Source organism: Electrophorus electricus, chromosome 6 (genome assembly GCF_041902795.1).
Source record: "Electrophorus electricus isolate QZ-2024a chromosome 6, ASM4190279v1, whole genome shotgun sequence".
In the NCBI taxonomy this organism is placed as follows: Eukaryota; Metazoa; Chordata; class Actinopteri; order Gymnotiformes; family Gymnotidae; genus Electrophorus; species Electrophorus electricus.
Window position 1 is genome coordinate 35,179,556 of NC_137502.1, and position 10,000 is coordinate 35,189,555.

The window sequence follows — 10,000 nt, forward strand, 5'->3', positions numbered from 1 at the left end:
TTGGCCAAAAGGCACCGCAGATGCATCATAGGATTAAGAACTACAGTGGACGTCCCAGAGTAAAGAACTACAGTGGACGTCCCAGAGTAAAGAACTACAGTGGACGTCCCAGAACTACAGTGGACGTCCCAGAGTAAAGAACTACAGTGGACATCCCGGGACTACAGTGGACGTCCCTGAGTAAAGAACTACAGAAGATGTCCAAGAACTACAGTGGACGTCCCTGAGTAAAGAACTACAGTAGACATTCCTGGGAAAAGAACTACAGTGGACGTCCCTGAGTAAAGAACTACAGTGGACGTCCCAGAACTACAGTGGACGTCCCTGAGTAAAGAACTACAGTGGACATCCCTGGGAAAAGAACTACAGTGGACGTCCCTGAGTAAAGAACTACAGTGGACGTCCCAGAACTACAGTGGACATCCCAGCATAAAGAACTACAGTGGACGTCCCGGAACTACAGTGGACATCCCAGCATAATGAACTACAGTGGATGTCAAAGAACTACAGTGGACGTCCCTGAGTAAAGAACTACAGTGGATGTCCCTGGGAAATAACTACAGTGGACATCATTGAGTAAAGAACTACAGTGGACGTCCCAGCGTAAAGAACTACAGTGGACGTCCCTGAGTAAAGAACTACAGTGCACGTCCCAGAACTACAGTGGACATCCCTGAGTAAAGAACTACAGTGGATGTCCCTGGGAAAAGAACTACAGTGGACATCCCTGAGTAAAGAACTTCAGTGGACGTCCCTGAGTAAAGAACTACAGTGGACGTCCCAGAACTAGAGTGAACATCCCTGAGTAAAGAACTACAGTGGACATCCCTGGGAAAAGAACTACATTGGACGTCCCTGAGTAAAGAAGTACAGTGGACGTCCCAGAACTACAGTGGACATCCCAATGTAAAGAACTACAGTGGACGTCCTAGAGTAAAGAACTATAGTGGACGTCCCAGAACTACAGTGGACCTCCCTGGGTAAAGAACTGCAGCGGACGTCTCTGGGAAATAACTACAGTGGACGTCCCTGAGTAAAGAACTACAGTGGACATCCCAGAACTACAGTGGACGTCCCAGCGTAAAGAACTACAGAGGACGTCCAAGAACTACAGTGGACGTCCCTGAGTAAAGAACTACAGTGGACGTCCCTGGGAAAAGAACTACAGTGGACATCCCTGAGTAAAGAACTAAAGTGGACATCCCAGGATGTGGAGGAAAAATCAATAGGACTCAAGCCAGATGTGCAGATGAGCGAGCTTTATTGGTTATGTCCCTTTTGCATCGAGGGAGAGAAGCCCCTGACTTCTCTCTTACATGAGTATATATCACCCTGCCGCTTCCTGCTGTTTTCTCATGTGCTAATCTCAGGAGTGCAGCTAAGGGGGGTTGCGAAACATCCCCGTGCTTCATTGCTTACCTTTTTTGCAAAGAACAGTTGTTAGCTCTTGGTATTTTAAATCTGCCCGACAACAGCTAAGCAATAACTGTCATACTTCTGCTTTTTCATCAGCTGCATCATCACTTCTCTACTCACTTTTTTATTCGCGCCTTCCTTACAGATTGGTCAAAGAAAGGACGAGGGTCACATAATGGTCACATATTTGCTCATTTCTTCTTTTAAACAAGCATTTTTCCCTCACAAGAACTACAGTGGACGTCTCTGAGTAAAGAACTACAGTGGACGTCCCTGGGAAAAGAACTACAGTGGACGCCCCAGAACTACAGTGGACGTCACTGAGTAAAGAACTACAGTGGACATCTCTGGGAAAAGAACTACAGTTTACATCCCAGAGTAAAGAACTACAGTGGATGTCCCAGAGTAAAGAACTACAGTGGACGTCCCTGGGAAAAGAACTACAGTGGATGTCCCAGAGTAAAGAACTACAGTGGATGTCCCAGAGTAAAGAACTACAGTGGACATCCCTGAGTAAAGAACTACAGTGGACGTCTCTGATTAAAGAACTACAGTGGACGTCCCTGGGAAAAGAACTACAGTGGACGTCCCTGATTAAAGAGGGGGAAATGTAACAGTGTGTGGTGCCATTAGTCTACCACACCATGTCACAACTAGTCCATACAACACAGCACTCCATGTAGAATTCCTCATACAACACAGCACTCCAAGTGGAATTCCTCTGCAGACTATACGGTATCTTGTTCCCACCCCCAGAGAGACAGGTCCGGACTCCAAATAACACAAATTACATTGTCATATGGGATAATGGTATTTCTCCCTATTCAGGGGTCATCGGAGAACATCCTTAGTGATGTCGCTGAAAACGTGGTGTAATCCATGTGGAGGAGATGGTGGCTGAGACGCGTGTCTGCCTGCTGGACTACATGATGATTAAACAATGATATAATGATATACTTCATTGTCCTGCAGGGAATTGTTTTCATGGACTCAGCATACAGAAAATAAATTATGTGTTCACATGCATATGGGCAAAACGTAGTTTTTGTTTGGGTTCTTGATTTTTTAATGGTACAGTAAACACTAGTGTAGTGTTTTTGGCAAAACATGTAATACGCAATAAATGTAATCTGCAATTTCCTTCGATCAATAAAGTATTATAAGTATTATCTTAAGTTTTATCTTTCCTACAGAATATTCAAGTTGCAGTAATATGGTGGTTTTTACACACTGCCTCAATAGTGCTCATTATGAACTACAGTTTTGTAGTGTGTTTGTGATTGTTGAGTGCATAATTTGGTTTTAAGAAGTGTGTGTGAAGCTTTTTCAGGAAATAAGTCATTTCTTCCTTGTGTGCTTAAGGTTTTTGGCAAGTGCTATTTTGATACTGGGATTTGTGCATACAGGGAAATTGCGCAGTATTTTGAGAAATATGTTATGCAGTTGTGGAAAAACCTGTAATAAGTAGATTTAATATCGAAAAACTAATAAATACAGATATAATCTTGAAACACTGTAATAAGTACAGATTTAATCTTGAAAACCTAGTCCACCTGTTGTTATCAAGGCCACATAAACCAAATGTGTCCAAAACACAGGATACAAAACACAGGATGCACAGGATAACCAATACGTAGGGAACAGTAACACAGTACATCTAACATAGAAGGTGACACATCTAACATCAAATGCTGACCAGTCACAAACAGGGACATGGGGTTGACCAAGCAGACACAGCTGGGAGGTTTGGTGAAGCTGAGGCACAGAACCAAAATAAGCAGAAAGAATTTGGCTAGATAAAAGAAAAGGCTTTGCCGTGGCAACCCCGACACCAGAGGAGGGGCGACCGTGATGCTACCGGATACCCTCACCTGGCTCTCAGTGGATACAAAAGAGAGGAAATAGCTGGAAACCCAAACGTGTCTCATAATTTTGGCTATTACATGTTCCATTTACATTTGGCAGATGCTCATGTGCCATATTTATCAAGGTTTGGGAAAAGTCCCAATAACAGGACTAATATTTCTTAAGAGTCTCATGATCGCCACCTGCAGGTAGCCGGCTCTGTCACGGAGGTGTGTGCTTGAGAGCCTCCGGTCCGCTCTCTCCGCTTCACCTGACCTCTTTGGCTTCGCCCTAGTGCCATGACGGTGCACGGGCTCACCCTCCCAAGGCCGGGCATCCCCCTCTGGTTGCCATGGTGCCCATGCCGCCTGTGTGCTGTTGATGTTGCCGTTGCTTTGTTCTAGACTCCACCCTCTGACCCTGCCCGGTCACTCCAGCTCTGCCCCCTCATGCCTGCTCCCTGCCCCAGGCCTTGTGTTTACACCTTCCTTTCTCCTTCTCCTTCTTCATCTTCATCTTCATCTTCTTCACAGTATTGCTTTTATAAGCTTCTTTGTGTTATTAAGTTATTATGTTTGGCTTATTCATTGTTTCCCTGTTCCTAGTTCTTGAGTTTCTGTTTTCTAGTGTTCCATTCATATAATAAAGGAGGTATCGATAACACAGCTACCAGTAATACAGGCACAGATAATACAGTTACCAGTAATACAGGCACAGATAACACAGCTACCAGTAATACAGGCACAGATAACACAGCTACCAGTAATACAGGCACAGATAACACAGATATCACTAATACAGGCACAGATAATACAGCTACCAGTAATACAGGCACAGATAACACAGCTACCAGTAATACAGGCACAGATAATACAGCTACCAGTAATACAAGCACAGATAATACAGATATCACTAATACAGGCACAGATAATACAGCTACCAGTAATACAGGCACAGATAACACAGCTACCAGTAATACAGGCACAGATAACACAGATATCACTAATACAGGCACAGATAATACAGCTACCAGTAATACAGGCACAGATAACACAGCTACCAGTAATACAGGCACAGATAATACAGCTACCAGTAATACAGGCACAGATAATACAGATATCACTAATACAGGCACAGATAATACAGCTACCAGTAATACAGGCACAGATAACACAGCTACCAGTAATACAGGCACAGATAACACAGCTACCAGTAATACAGGCACAGATAATACAGCTACCAGTAATACAGGCACAGATAACACAGCTACCAGTAATACAGGCACAGATAACACAGATATCACTAATACAGGCACAGATAATACAGCTACCAGTAATACAGGCACAGATAACACAGCTACCAGTAATACAGGCACAGATAATACAGCTACCAGTAATACAGGCACAGATAATACAGCTACCAGTAATACAGACACAGATAATACAGCTACCAGTAATACAGGCACAGATAACACAGATATCACTAATACAGGCACAGATAATAGTTACCAGTAATACAGGCACAGATAACACAGATATCACTAATACAGGCACAGATAATACAGCTACCAGTAATACAGGCACAGATAACACAGCTACCAGTAATACAGGCACAGATAACACAGCTACCAGTAATACAGGCACAGATAATACAGCTACCAGTAATACAGGCACAGATAACACAGCTACCAGTAATACAGGCACAGATAACACAGATATCACTAATACAGGCACAGATAATACAGTTACCAGTAATACAGGCACAGATAACACAGGTAGCACTAATACAGGTGCAGATAATACAGCTACCAGTAATACAGGCACAGATAATATAGCTACCAGTAATACAGGCACAGATAATACAGCTACCAGTAATACATGCACAGATAACACAGCTACCAGTGATACAGGCACAGATAATACAGCTACCAGTAATACAGGCACAGATAACACAGATATCACTAATACAGGCACAGATAATACAGCTACCAGTAATACAGGCACAGATAACACAGCTACCAGTAATACAGGCACAGATAATACAGCTACCAGTAATACAGGCACAGATAACACAGATATCACTAATACAGGCACAGATAATACAGTTACCAGTAATACAGGCACAGATAACACAGATATCACTAATACAGGTGCAGGTAATACAGCTACCAGTAATACAGGCACAGATAACACAGATATCGCTAATACAGGCACAGATAATACAGCTACCAGTAATACAGGCACAGATAACACAGCTACCAGTAATACAGGCACAGATAACACAGCTACCAGTAATACAGGCACAGATAATACAGCTACCAGTAATACAGGCACAGATAACACAGGTATCACTAATACAGGTGCAGATAATACAGCTAACAGTAGTACAGGCACAGATAACACAGATATCACTAATACAGGCGCAGATAATACAGCTAACAGTAATACAGGCACAGATAACACAGCTACCAGTAATACAGGCACAGATAATACAGCTACCAGTAATACAGGCACAGATAATACAGATATCACTAATACAGGCACAGATAATACAGCTACCAGTAATACAGGCACAGATAACACAGCTACCAGTAATACAGGCACAGATAACACAGCTACCAGTAATACAGGCACAGATAATACAGCTACCAGTAATACAGGCACAGATAACACAGCTACCAGTAATACAGGCACAGATAACACAGATATCACTAATACAGGCACAGATAATACAGCTACCAGTAATACAGGCACAGATAACACAGCTACCAGTAATACAGGCACAGATAATACAGCTACCAGTAATACAGGCACAGATAATACAGCTACCAGTAATACAGACACAGATAATACAGCTACCAGTAATACAGGCACAGATAACACAGATATCACTAATACAGGCACAGATAATAGTTACCAGTAATACAGGCACAGATAACACAGATATCACTAATACAGGCACAGATAATACAGCTACCAGTAATACAGGCACAGATAACACAGCTACCAGTAATACAGGCACAGATAACACAGCTACCAGTAATACAGGCACAGATAATACAGCTACCAGTAATACAGGCACAGATAACACAGCTACCAGTAATACATGCACAGATAACACAGATATCACTAATACAGGCACAGATAATACAGTTACCAGTAATACAGGCACAGATAACACAGGTAGCACTAATACAGGTGCAGATAATACAGCTACCAGTAATACAGGCACAGATAATATAGCTACCAGTAATACAGGCACAGATAATACAGCTACCAGTAATACATGCACAGATAACACAGCTACCAGTGATACAGGCACAGATAATACAGCTACCAGTAATACAGGCACAGATAACACAGATATCACTAATACAGGTGCAGGTAATACAGCTACCAGTAATACAGGCACAGATAACACAGATATCGCTAATACAGGCACAGATAATACAGCTACCAGTAATACAGGCACAGATAACACAGCTACCAGTAATACAGGCACAGATAACACAGCTACCAGTAATACAGGCACAGATAATACAGCTACCAGTAATACAGGCACAGATAACACAGGTATCACTAATACAGGTGCAGATAATACAGCTAACAGTAGTACAGGCACAGATAACACAGATATCACTAATACAGGCGCAGATAATACAGCTAACAGTAATACAGGCACAGATAACACAGATATCACTAATACAGGTGCAGATAATACAGCTACCAGTAATACAGGCACAGATAACACAGGTATCACTAATACAGTCCCAGATAACACAGCTACCAGTAATACAGGCACAGATAATATAGCTACCAGTAATACAGGCACAGATAATACAGATATCACTAATACAGGCACAGATAATACAGCTACCAGTAATACAGTCACAGATAACACAGCTACCAGTAATACAGGCACAGATAATACAGCTACCAGTAATACAGGCACAGATAACACAGATATCACTAATACAGGCACAGATAATACAGTTACCAGTAATACAGGCACAGATAACACAGATATCACTAATACAGGTGCAGATAATACAGCTAACAGTAATACAGGCACATATAACACAGGTATCACTAATACAGTCCCAGATAACACAGCTACCAGTAATACAGGCACAGATAATATAGCTACCAGTAATACAGGCACAGATAATACAGCTACCAGTAATACATGCACAGATAACACAGCTACCAGTAATACAGGCACAGATAACATAGCTACCAGTAATACAGGCACAGATAACACAGATATCACTAATACAGGCATCAGGAATACAGGAGATATAATACAGCTACTATGATTTATTTTGATCTTTTTGTGAAAATAATACTTATTACCCAGCTTTTGAACAGTTAGACAGAGATCTATAACTGTGGCAGGTGCTGGTTTTATATCTGAGGTTTAAAAAAATGTCTCCTTAATTAAAGGTTTTGTACGAGGAACAACGTTTTGACTATGCACACAAGACAGTAATCCTTTATTTACTGTAGTTTTAGAATATAATTCATTAAAAAATTTATGGAGAGCTGATTTTTATTTAGATGGAACTTGGAGCCTGGTCAGTGCTCCGCTGCTGGACTGCTCAGGTGCATTCATAGCGGTGCTATGGATCCCTGATGTCTCTTTACGTCTCTCAAGGTAACGGTGTAACGGAAACCACTCAACACTTATAAATGTCAGACCACATACTACTGCAGGAAACTGCAGAAACACTGACACTTTGGCCTACATGTGTACACCCCCCCCACACCCACACCCACACACCGCACCCCCCACCCCCCAACACACAATCATGTATGCAGGCACACGTTTGTTTTTATACTGTGATAGGATGGTAGGTCATACATATGTGATGTATAAATATATGTATAACTTACATAAAAATAAGAATGTAAAATAAATAGTCTTAACACTAGAATGTTCTACTTGTGGTCTTAACACTAGCTTAACTTCAAGTAAGACAATTTCCCCCCAGTTTTCATATTTAGGTTTTAAATCTTTTTTGGGTTGGGTACCCATGACTTTGTCAGCACACACACACACACACACACACACACACACACACACACACACACACACACACACACACACCACTCTTTTAAAGACCATCTTAACACAGTACTGCCATAATAAATTCATTGCCATTTTTATTTTTTGACCAAAGAATGACCCTTTAGATAATACACACTCACACAAAGATAATGTTACTGGATACACAATATTTGACTAATGACACTTTCAGTTTTTCAGGTCAAGATGCGGTTAACTAGGCAAAATTTGTTTTGTTCAAACCAAGTATGAATAAGGACAGTTGATACAGGATAGGTAAATGTTAACATTAATATGTGAGAATGCATGACAATGAACATGTTGTTTCATGGATCTTTAAGCTTGCAAACTGATAGTGGGTGTTTTAGCTATCTAGCTTATAGATAATTACTGCAGTCAGTTGAAGGTGTTTATGGAAAATAAGGAGCTAGATTAAATAATTATGGCTTTATATAAAATAGGCAAAAGTAAAGCAGTTACTCTGCAACAAATAAAATGCAGGTTGTTGAGCAAGAAGGTGAGTTTTAGTATTTCCTTTGGTCACTCTTGCCAGAGTAAACACAGTGCTTAATGCAACAGTACAGAGGTGCTCAACTCATTCAGAGGTGCTCACATCACTCAGTCCTCAGGATCTGAGTCCTGAACTTCAACATTCTATTACTATTACATCATTTGGTAGACACTCTTATCCAGAATGACTAAACATGTTAGACATATCAATATTTAACAACTTCCATTTACCCGGGAGTCAGGTGCAATGACAAAATGGACAACCAATTCTACTGAATATTCAGTTAAATACCAGTAATTACAAAATTCAGGACCGGATTTGGATTCAAGATCCGGGATTAAAATATCTTTTCTGTAATGTAAAGTCAGCCAGCTGGATTTTTCACTACATTAATGCTTTACTTTGATCAAATAAAGTTCACCTTTACTTGATATTCCGTTGATTTTGATCTTAGCAAGTTCATCATTTAGCTTATACCTTTCATTCATTTCTCTGGACCCTGGCCTTCAGTGCTGGACTCTGTCCCTCTGTGCTGGACTCCAGACTGCTTTGCTAAACCCTGGCCCTCCGTGCTGGACCCTTGGCCCTCCGTGCTGGACCCTTGTCTCTCAGTGCTGGATCTTGTCTCTCAGTGCTGGACCTTGGCTCTCAGTGCTGGACCCTTGGCTCTCAGTGCTGGACCTTGTCTGTCAGTGCTGGATCTTGGCTCTCAGTCATGGAGACTGGTCCCTCAGTGGTGGACCCTGGTCCCTCTGTGCCGGACTCTGGCACTTCAGCAGAGTTTGGCACCCCTGGTAAATAATCTACCACTAATCTGATATATATCAAATAAATTGCATTGTGTTTGTTCTAGCAGCCTGAACTAAGACAAACAAGAACTATTGGCACTGAAAAATAAAACCACACTTACATATAAAAAAAACTCAAAGTCAGTTAATTACCATCTCTGCGATGCTTGCACGGCCCTATCGGACAAGGATATTAGAAAATCTTCAGAACACAACACAAACAGACAAAAACAGCAACACAAATGCTATGGTTATTACATAAGAAAAGACCTTTTCCCTTAATATGTGTGTTTATAGCTTGTAAATGTAGTTCACTGTCCACCTTTGAGATTTAATTGAATGGATGCACAATGGAAATATTTCTTATTTGAAAGCA

At 41.3% G+C, this 10,000-nt stretch overlaps 1 protein-coding gene across 6 annotated transcripts in view; it reads right to left on the bottom strand.

Annotated features, from left to right (window-relative positions):
* Window positions 1-8,406: 8,406 nt before the first annotated feature.
* il2rb (interleukin 2 receptor, beta) overlaps window positions 8,407-10,000 on the bottom strand; it is a 7,234-nt gene continuing 5,640 nt past the window's right edge. For 5 of the 6 annotated variants that reach the window (XM_027031890.3, XM_027031892.3, XM_027031891.3 and 2 more), the window contains one exon: window positions 8,407-10,000. This exon is cut by the window's right edge. The gene's annotated coding sequence lies outside the window, so the exon portion shown is untranslated. The other variant, XR_014124312.1, reaches the window with a different exon arrangement.